The following is an 11,334-nucleotide window of genomic DNA, read 5'->3' as shown; positions in this document are numbered from 1 at the left end:
CCGGGCCCGACTGAGGCGGCGCATGCGCCCCGTAGCGACCGCCCGCCGCCCGACAACTACAACCCCCAGGAGCCATCGCGGCCGGGCGCCTGCGCGCCGGAGGGGGCGACTACAACTCCCAGGGGCCTCCGCGACGCGGGCGGGAGGGAGACGGAGAGGCTCCCGGCGGCCTTTGCGATAAGGAGAGGAGGATTATGGGCTGCTGGCAATCAGTCCAGTCCTTCCTTCCTTCATTCATTCATTCATTCATTCACTCATTCATTCCTTCCTTCATTCATTCTTGTTTATTCAGCGCTGACTGTGTTCAGAGCACTGGACTAAGCACTTGGGATGCACAGTTGGGCAACAGATAAAATAATGTTGGTATTTGTTAAGCGCCTACTATGTGCCAAGCACTGCTCTTAGCGCTGGGGGAGATACAGGGTCATCAGGTTGTCCCACGTGAGGCTCCCAGGTAATCCCCATTTTACAGATGAGGGAACTGAGGCCCAGAGAAGTGAAGTGACTCGCCCACAGTCACACAGCTGACAAGTGGCAGAGCCGGGAGTCGAACTCATGACCTCTGACTCCGAAGCTTGGGCTCTTTTCCACTGAGCCACGCTGCTTCCCATGAGGGGCCCACAGGCTAAACGGGGCAGGCAGCAAAGCAGGATAAAACAAAATAGCATCATCGAGATAAATAAAATCATAGGGATATACACATCATTAACAGAATAAATAGGGAAATAATAAAGACAGATACGCGCAGGGCTGAGGGGAAGGGGGAAGAGCAGAGGGAGGGAGAGGGGCGATGGGGAGGGAAGGGGGAGCAGAGGGGAAGGGGGCTCAGTCTGGGAAGGCCTCCTGGAGGAGGGGAGCTCTCAGAAGCCAGTCAATCAGTCGTGTTTATTGAGTGCTTGTGGAGGGCGATGGGCTCCTGTCAATCAGTCTACACGCAGATCTACATCTCCGCCCCTGTCCTCTCCCCCTCCCTTCAGGCTCGCATCTCCTCCTGCCTCCGGGACGTCTCCACCTGGATGTCGGCCCGCCACCTAAAACTCAACATGAGCAAGACTGAGCTCCTCATCTTCCCTCCCAAGCCCGGTCCGCTCCCAGACTTCTCCGTCACCGTGGATGGCACGACCATCCTTCCCGTCCCGCAGGCCCGCAATCTCGGTGTCATCCTTGACTCGTCCCTCTCGTTCACCCCATACATCCTATCCGTTACCGAGACCTGCCGGTTTCACCTCTACAATATCGCCAAGATCCGCCCTTTCCTCTCCACCCAAACGGCTACCTTACTATTACGGGCTCTCGTTATATCCCGGCTAGACTACTGTGTCAGCCTTCTCTCTGACCTCCCTTCCTCCTCTCTCGCCCCGCTCCGGTCTATTCTTCACTCCGCCGCCCGGCTCATCTTCCCGCAGAAACGATCTGGGCATGTCACTCCCCTTCTTAAACAACTCCAGCGGTTGCCTATCGACCTCCGCTCCAAACAAAAACTCCTCACTCTAGGCTTCAAGGCTCTCCATCACCTTGCCCCTTCCTACCTCTCCTCCCTTCTCTCTTTCCACCGCCCACCCCGCACGCTCCGCTCCTCCGCCGCCCACCTCCTCGCCGTCCCTCGGTCTCGCCTATCCCGCCGTCGACCCCTGGGTCACGTCCTCCCGTGGTCCCGGAACGCCCTCCCTCCTCACCTCCGCCAAACTGATTCTCTTTCCCTCTTCAAAACCTTACTTAAAAATCACCTCCTCCAAGAGGCGTTCCCAGACTGAGCTCCTCTTCTCCCTCTACTCCCTCTGCCATCCCCCCTTTACCTCTCCGCAGCTAAAGCCTCATTTTCCCCTTTTCCCTCTGCTCCTCCACCTCTCCCTTCCCATCCCCACGGCACTGTACTCGTCCGCTCAACTGTATATATTTTCGTTACCCTATTTATTTTGTTAATGAATTGTACATCGCCTCGATTCTATTTAGTCGCCATCGGTTTTTACGAGATGTTCTTCCCCTTGACGCTGTTTAGTGCCATTGTTCTCGTCTGTCCGTCTCCCCCGATTAGACTGTAAGCCCGTCAAACGGCAGGGACTGTCTCTATCTGTTGCCGACTTGTTCATCCCAAGCGCTTAGTACAGTGCTCTGCACATAGTAAGCGCTCAATAAATACTATTGAATGAATGAATCAGTCAGTCCAGTCGATCAATCATGTTTATTGAGCGCTTGTGGAGGGCGATGGGCTCCTGTCAGTCAGTCAATCAGTCAGTCATGTTTATTGAGCACTTATGGAGGGTGATGAGCTCCTGTCAGTCAATCAGTCAATCAGTCATGCTTACTGAGTGCTTACGGAGGGCAGTGGGCTCCTGTCAGTCAGTCCAGTCAGTTAATCAATCAGTCATCCTTACTGAGCGCTTACGGAGGGTGATGGGCTTCTGTCAGTCCGTCAGTTAATCAGTCATGTTTATTGAGCACTTGTGGAGGGCGATAAGTTCCTGTCAGTCAGCCCAGTGAGTCAGTCACTCAGTCATCTTTATTGAGTACTTACGGAGGGCATTGGGCTCCTGTCAATCAATCAGTCAATCAGTCACCTTTATTGAGCGTTTACAGAGGGCGATGGGCTCCTGTCAGTCAATCAGTCAATCAGTCATGTTTATTGAGTGCTTACAGAGGGCGATGGGCTCCTGTCAGTCAGCCCAGTCAATCACTCAGTCATCTTTATTGAGTACTTACGGAGGGCAGTGGGCTCCTGCCAGTCAGTCAGTCAATTAGTTGGGTTTATTGAGCGCTTAGGGAGGGCAGTGGGCTCCTATCAGTCAGTCAATCAGTCAATCAGCCATCTTTTATTGAGCGCTTACAAAGAGAGATGGGCTCCTGTCAGTCAGTCAATCCAGTCAATCAATCAGTCATCTTTATTGAGTGCTTACGGTGTGCAAAGCACTGTACTCAACACTTGGGAGAGGACAATAGAACAATAAACAGACACATTCCCTGCCCACCACCAGCTTACAGCCTAGAGGGGGAGACAGACATTAAGAGAAATACAGAAATGACGGATGTGGACATAAGTGGTGTGGGATTGGGAGGGGGATGAATGAAGGAAGCAAGTCAGGGGGACAAAGAAGGGAGTGGGAGATGAGGAAATAGTAATAACAACAATGGTATTTGTTAAGCGCTTAGTATGTGCCAATCACTGGTCTAAGCGCCGAAATAATAATTGTATTTGTTAAGCGCTTACTAGGTGCCGAGCACTGTTCTAGGTGCTGGGATAGATACAGGGTTATCAGCTTGTCCCACGTGGACAAGTCTTAATCGTGGCTTAGTAGAAAGAGCCCCGGTTTGAGGGTCAGTGGTCGTGAGTTCTAATCCCAGCTCTGCCACTTATCAGCTGTGTGACTTTGGGCAAGTCACTTAACTGCTCTGTGCCTCAGTTACCTTAATCTGTAAAATGGGGATGAAGACTGTGAGCCCCACGTGGGACACCTTGATTACCTTGTATCTACCCCAGCTCATAGAACAGTGCTTAGCACGTAGTAAGTGCTTAACAAATACCACCATCATTATTATTATTATTATTATTATTAATCCTCACTTTACAGAAGAGGTAACTTTGGCACAGAGAAATCAAGTGACTTGCCCAAAGTCACAGAGCTGATAAGTGGCGGAGTCAGGATTAGCACCCATGACCTCTGACTCCTAGGCTCTCTCCACTAAACCATGGGTTTAGTCAGGGAAGGCCTCTTGGAGGAGGTGGGCCTTCGATAAGCATTTGAAGCCAGGGAGAGTCATTGTCAGAGGGTAGGTGGGACTGATTTTAGTGACCCCAAGATGGAAGCAGGGAAGCAGCATGGCCTAACGGATAGAGCACGGGCCTGGCAGTCAGAAGGACCTGGGTTCTGATTCCCGCCTCCAGCACTTGCCTGCTGTGTGAACTTGGACAAGTCACTTCACTCCTCTGTGCCTCAGTTACCTCACCCGGAAAATGGAAATTAAGACTGGGAGTCCCATGTGGGACAGGGACTGTGCAAACCTGATTCATTTAGGCGCTAAAAAAAGTGTTTGACATACAATAGGTGCTTAAGAAATGCCATAAAAACCCCAACTTAGTCAGTTGTATTTATTGAGCACTTACTGTGTGCAGAGCACTGTACTAGCACTTGGGAAAATGCAGCATAACAATAAACAGAGCTATTCCCTGCCCACAACGAGTTTACAGTCCAGAGGGGGAGGCAGGCACGAATAGAATTAAATAAATTACAGATGTGGACTTAAATGTTGTGAGGCTGGGAGAGAATTTAGGATCTTGGGAAATGTGTCTGGTGGCAGCTGGTGCAGCACGGCGCTCTGTGGGACGCCTCACCTGAGTTTTGGGAGGGTCGCCAGCCGCCACCCCACAGCACTTACGTATATATCTGCGTGGCCTAGTGGAAAGGGTATGGGCTTTGGAGTCAGAGGTCATGGGTTCTAATCCCGGCTCCGCCGCTTGTCAGCTGTGTGACCTTGGGCAGTCACTTCACTTCTCTGGGCCTCAGTTCCCTCATCTAGAAAACGGGGATGAAGAGTGCGAGCCCTACGTGGGACAACCTGATTCCCTTGTGTCTATCCCAGCGCTTAGAACAGTGCTCAGCACATAGTAAGCGCTTAACAAATACCCAACATTCCTATCATATAGCTGTCATTTTATTTATTTATAGTGACGTCTGTCTATTAGTTTTGATGTCTGCTTCCTCCCCACCCCACCCTAGACTGTGAGCTCGTTGTGGGCGGGGACTGTCTTTGTTGCTGCATTGTACTTTCCCCAGCGCTTAGTACAGTGCCCTGCACAAGGAAGCACTCGATAAATACGAATGAATGAATGAATGAATGAATGAATGAATGAATGAATGAATGAATGAATGAATGAATGTGGAGGGGAGGCTGCAGTGAGCGGTGCTGACCGGCAGGTGGCAGTGTTGGAGAGCGCTGCTGCAGGGAGGATTTGCTTTTCCAGGAAACGGGCTTGGAAGGGAAAGGCCTCATTCATTCATTCATTCATGCATGCATGCATTCATTCATGCATTCATTCGTTCATTCGTTCGTTCGTTCGTTCATACACTTCCTCATGCATTCATTTGTTCATTCGTTCACTCATTCATTTCCTGATGCATTCATTTGTTCATTCACTTGTTCATTCATTCGTTCATTCATTCATTCACTCATTTCGTCATTCATTCAGTTGTTCATGCATTCATTTGTTCATTCGTTCATTCATTCACTTCCTCATGCATTCATTTGTTCATTCATTTGTTCATTCAGTCCTTCATTCGTTCGTTCATTCGTTCGTTCATTCATTCACTTCTTCATGCATTCATTTGTTCATTCGTTCATTCATTCACTTCCTCGTGCATTCATTCGTTCATTCATTTGTTAATTCATTCATTCACTTCCTCATGCATTCATTTATTCATTCGTTCACTCATTCACTTCCTCATGCATTCATTTGTTCATTCATTTGTTCGTTCGTTCATTCATTCATTCATTCGTTCGTCCGTTCGTTCGTTCGTTCATTCATTCACTTCCTCATGCATTCATTTGTTAAATCATTCATTCACTTCCTCATGCATTCATTTGTTCATTCACTCATTCATTCACTTCCTCATGCATTCATTTGTTCATTCAATCGTTCATTCATTCAATCATTCCTTCCTTCATTCATTCATTTGCTCACTCAAGCGATCATTCATTCTGCACCCAGCAAGCACTCAATAAATAATAATAATAATGTCAGTATCTGTTAAGCACTTACTATGTGCAGAGCACTGTTCTAAGCGCTGGGGGAGATATAGGGTAATCAGGTTGTCCCACATGAGGCTCACAGTCTTCATCCCCATTTTACAGATGGGGGAACTGAGGCCCAGAGAAATGAAGTGACTTGCCCACAGTCACAGAACTGACAAGTGGCAGAGCCGTGATTCGAACCCATGACCCCTGACTCCCAAGCCCGTGTTCTTTCCACTGAGCCACGCTGTTTCCCAAGTGAAGTGAAGTATGGACGGGAATGGGGAGAGACAGGAGGAAGGGAGATCAGCAAGGAGGCTGGTGAAATGATCCAGGTGGGATAGGACGAGTGATTGTATAAACACAGTAGCGGTTTGGATGGAGAAGAAAGGATGGATTTCAGCAGTGTCGTGAAGCTAGAACCGACGGGATTTGGTGACAGAACGTATGGGTTGAATGAGAGGTGTCAAGGATGATTCCAAGGCTATGGGCTGGGGAGACAGGGAGGGTGGCGGTGCTGTCTATAGAGTTGGAAAAGTCGAGGGAGGACTGGTTTAGGTGGGAAGATGAGTTCTGTTTCGGACGGTACGTTTGAGACGTCAGCAGGAAATCCAAGTAGAGAAGTCCTGAAGGCAGGAGGAGATATGAGACCGCAGAGAAGGAGAGATCAGAGCTGGAGACAGAGATCTAGGAATCACCCGCGCAGAGATGGTAGCTGAAGCCGCGGGAGCGCATTAGTTCTCCAAAGGAGTGGGTGTAGGGGACCCCAGACTGAGCTTGAAGGGCTTCCACAGTTAGGAGGCGGGAAGCGGAGGAGGAGCCCGTGAAAGAGACTGAGACGGAGCGGCCAGAGAGCTAGGAGGAGAAGCAGGAGAGGACAGCGCCGGCGAAGCCGAGGTTGGATGAGCTTTCCAGGAGAAGGATGAACCGATTGGTCTCGAGTTCGAGGCAAAACCACCTTGGATCCCAATTCCCAGCCAGCATCCCTGCCAGGATCGACCAGCTGCGTCCAGGTGCTCCTGCCAAGAACCCACTGGCATCGGACTAAATGGGGCAGGTCCCGCCACACTCTGATCCGGAATCTGTCAGAGTTGCTTTTTGACCCTCAAGACCCCGTTCCTTCACTACGTCCCCAAATGTTCCCCACCCCCCAAATCTCCACTGGTCCCTACCCTTCACCCGCTCCCCATTCCAACAACCCCTCCTGGCACCCTCCAGTCCTTACCCGCAGGCCTGGCCAGCCAGGAAGAGCACAAGAGAGAGGAGACGGGAGGTCTTCGTGACTTCAGGCTGCCTCGGACCTCACTCTCTCTGGGGAGAAGGGGCAGGGAGGCCACGGGAGGCTGCAAAGAGGGAAGGCAGGGCTGCCCTGTCTAACCCCATTGTCCGGGCACAGAATAATAATAATGTCGGTATCTGTTAAGCGCTTACTATGTGCCGAGCACTGTTCTAAGCGCTGGGGGAGATACAGGGTCATCAGGTTTTCCCACGTGGGGCTCGCAGTTAATCCCCATTTTCCAGATGAGGTCACTGAGGCCCAGAGAAGTGAAGTGACTTGCCCACAGTCCCCCAGCTGACAAGTGGCAGGGCCGGGATTCGAACTCATGACCTCTGACTACAAAGCCCGTGCTCTTTCCACTGAGCCACGCTGCTTCTCTAAGAATGAAGGTTGGAGTGGGGGCCAGGTTGAGTAGGGGGAGATCACCTCGGGACGGGGGGGGGTGGGGAGGAGCCCCTCTGTTGTTTCTTCGATGAAACAGCCCTATCTCCGCTGAATGAACCTACTGTTCTGCACTTTCCCACTTCCCAGCTGTAGGGCCGTCAGCCGGAAACGGGACCACAGAAACCTTCGTATCGTAGGAAGAGCCCGGGCTTAGGAGTCAGAGGTCATGGGTTCTCATCCCGCCTCCGCCACCTGTCAGCTCTGTGACTTTGGGCACTTAATAATGTTGGTATTTGTTAAGCTCTTACTCTGTGCAAGCAGTGTTCTAAGCGCTGGGGGAGATACAGGGTCATCAGGTTGTCCCACGTGAGGCTCACCGTCTTCATCCCCATTTTCCACATGGGGTAATTGAGGCACAGAGAAGTGAAGTGACTTGCCCACAGTCATCCAGCTGACCAGTGGCAGAGCCGGAATTCGAACCCATGACCTCTGACTCCCAAGCCCGGGCTCTTGCCCCTGAGCTACGTTGCTTCTCTATGTGCCAGGCACTGTAGCAGATTAGGTTGGACACAGTCCCGTCTGAGACTGACGAGTCTCAATCCCCATTTTACAGATGAGGTAGCTGAGGCCCAGAGAAGTGAAGTGATTTGCCCAAGGTCACCCAGCAGAGGAGCGGCGGAGTCGGGATTAGAATCCATGACCTTCTGACTCCTAGGTCCGTGCTCCGCCGGGCTGCCGGGGCTTTGTATCCAACAGGGGCTCAGTGATCACTGCTGACGGACTGTGGGATAGGGGCGGCGGGAGGGTTGGAACCTGAAGCGTATCCCAACGAGACTGGCCTAACATGATCCTCAGAGCTTCTCCTCTGGGCCTCACGCTCGTTCTGGAAGATCAAATCCCGAGGAGTGAAGCCAAGGGAAGCAGCGTGGCTCAGTGGAAAGAGAAAGGGCTTTGGAGTCAGAGGTCATGGGTTCGAATCCCGGCTCTGCCCCTTGTCAGCTGTGTGACTGTGAGCAAGTCACTTCACTTCTCTGTGCCTCAGTTACCTCATCTGTAAAAGGGGGATTAAGACTGTGAGCCCCACGTGGGACAACCTGATTTCCTTGTGTCTACCCCAGCGCTTAGAAAAGTGCTCTGCACATAGTAAGCGCTTAACAAATACCAACATCATTATTATTATTATTATTAAGAGCCACTGGTCTGCCGAGCTCTGGAGTTCCACTACGCCATGCTGCTTCTCTAACCTCGCTGAGCCCCGTGTGGGACAGGAACTATGTCCAACCCGATTAACTTAGACCTACCCCAGCGCTTAATAGAGTGCTTGGCACACACAAAGAAAGCGCTCAGCAAATACCAAAACCAATTAAAAAAAAAGGTTTTTCCTGGAGCAATGGTTTTCCAGGAAATCGGGCCCTCTTGAAGCTGCCCAGTGGTGCCCCTGCTCTGGCTGTCTTTTCCCAGGCGGGAACTTGAGAAGACGTTGTGAGACCAGAGCGGAGGATCCGCTTGTGTTCCCGGTGAGGATGTGGTGAAAATGGGACCGATTTCCATGGGGGTCACCTGGCTTCCCTGTAGTAGGAAAACGTGAAGTCGTCTGGGGTCCTTAAATGGGGGTATGTAAGGCAAGAGTCGATTCCTCGCCTCATGAAACAGAAACTCCTTTCCCTATTATGTCTGCTCCTCTCCCATTTCACCCCAGCTCACACACTTTTCTGCACTCAAGCCAACTTACCTTCCATGCCTCGAACTCATCTGTCTTTCTGTGCTCTTGCTCATTCATTCAGTCATGCAATTGTATTTATTGAGCACTTACTGTGTGCAGAGCACTGTACTGACAGCTTCAGAAGTACAATTCAGCAACAAATAGAGACAATCCCTGCCCACAAAGGACTCACAGTCTAGATGGGGGGAGAGGACATTAAAACAAGTAAACAGGCATTAATAGCATCAATATAAGTAAATAGAATTATAGATATATCCACAATATTAGTATCAATAAATGGAATTATAAACCATTAAAACAAGTAAACAGCATCAATAGCATCAATATAAGTAAATAGAATTATAGATATATGGACATCATTAGTATCAATAAATGAAATATAAATCATTAAAACAAGTAAACAGGCATTAATAGCATCAATATAAGTAAATAGAATTATAGATATATCCACAATATTAGTATCAATAAATGGAATTATAAACCATTAAAACAAGTAAACAGCATCAATAGCATCAATATAAGTAAATAGAATTATAGATATATGCACATCATTAGTATCAATAAATGGAATTATAAACCATAGAACAAGTAAACAGGCATCAATAGCATCAATATAAGTAAATAGAATTATAGATATATGCACATCGTTAGTATCAATAAATGGAATGATAAACCATTAAAACAAGTAAACAGGCATCAATGGCATCAATATAAGTAAATAGAATTATAGATATATGCACATCATTAGTATCAATAAATGGAATGATAAACCATTAAAACAAGTAAACAGGCATCAATGGCATCAATATAAGTAAACAGAATTATAGATATATGCACATCATTAGTATCAGTAAATGGAATTATAAACACGTACATATATACACATGTGCTATGGGGTGGGGTGGGGTGGGGGAGAGCAAAGGTAGCGAGTCGGGGCGACAGGGAGGGGAGAGGGAGCAGAGGAAAAAGAGGGCTTAGTCTGGGAAGGCCTCTTGGAAGAGGTGAGCCTTCACTAGAGCTTTGAAGAGGGGAAGTGTGACTGCTTGGCGGATTTGAGGAGGGAGAGCATTCCAGGCCAAAGGTGGGATGTGGCCCAGGGGTTAACAGCGGGACAAGCGAGAACGAGGCACGATGCGAAGCTTAGCAGCAGAGAAGCGGAGTGTGAGGGCTGGGATGGAGAAAGAGAGAAGGGAGGTGAGGTAGGAGGGGGCGAGGGGATGGATAGCTTTGAAACCAATAGTGAATAGTTTTCCCTCACTCCTCCTTGGAACTCCTTCCCCCTTCGCAACCAACAGATGCTCTCTCCGTCTTCAAGGCCCTAACTGAAATCACATCTCTTCCAGGAGGCTTTCCCCAATTCATACCTCACATCTCCCAATCCTCTTTCCTCACTTCCACACCTCCACCATAGCAGTATCACATATATCTTTCAACTTTGTTGTGTCCCCATAGCTTTAACTTATTTTAGCCCCCGTTTCTCTCTCTCGAGGGCAGGGATTGTGTCTCACTTATGTCTACTCCATTTCACATCCACCAGTCCACAGTTCTCCCCAGGTTCAAAGTCTTCCGGAAAATGTCCCTATTCCAGGAGGCCTTCCCTGATTAAGCTCCACTTTCCCAGGTCTAGGTCTATCCAACAACTATCCTTAGTCATTATTGTTATTCCTCTTAGAGCCTATACATATTCTTGACAAAGTAATGTACTCTTACGTATTTATCCATCTTTACTTTTGCAATAAAGGGTCTATGTGGACTCTGAAATCTACTGCCTCCTAAGATGGGGGTGGAGGGGGGCCAGACTGGGGTGTGTAAACCCGAATACAGTTTGAAACATTGCCCAACTGTGGCTTCACTGACACTGTCTTCTCCTGGTTCTCTTCCTATCTCTCTGGCCGCTCCTTCTCAATCTCTTTTGCCAGCTCTCCCTCTGTCTCTGAACTTCTAACTCTGAAAGTCCCTCCAGGTTGAGGTCTGGACCTCCTATTCTCCAGCTACACCTGCTCCCGGGGAGAACTAATTCACTCCCACAGCTTCAGTGATCATCGCTACGGTGATGATTTGCAAATCTGCATCTCCAGGCCCGACCTCTCTCCTCTGTAATCTCACATTTCCTCCTGCCTTCTGGACATCTCTACTTGGATGTCCTGCCGGCATCTCAAGCTTAACAGGTCCAGAACAGAACTCCCAATTGTGTCCTCCTCAACTTTCCCATCATTGTAGACAA

The sequence above is a fragment of the Ornithorhynchus anatinus genome, chromosome X1 (assembly GCF_004115215.2).
Source record: "Ornithorhynchus anatinus isolate Pmale09 chromosome X1, mOrnAna1.pri.v4, whole genome shotgun sequence".
NCBI classification, from domain to species: domain Eukaryota; kingdom Metazoa; phylum Chordata; class Mammalia; order Monotremata; family Ornithorhynchidae; genus Ornithorhynchus; species Ornithorhynchus anatinus.
The sequence above is the reverse complement of the archived record's forward strand: the minus strand, read 5'-3'. Positions refer to the sequence as shown.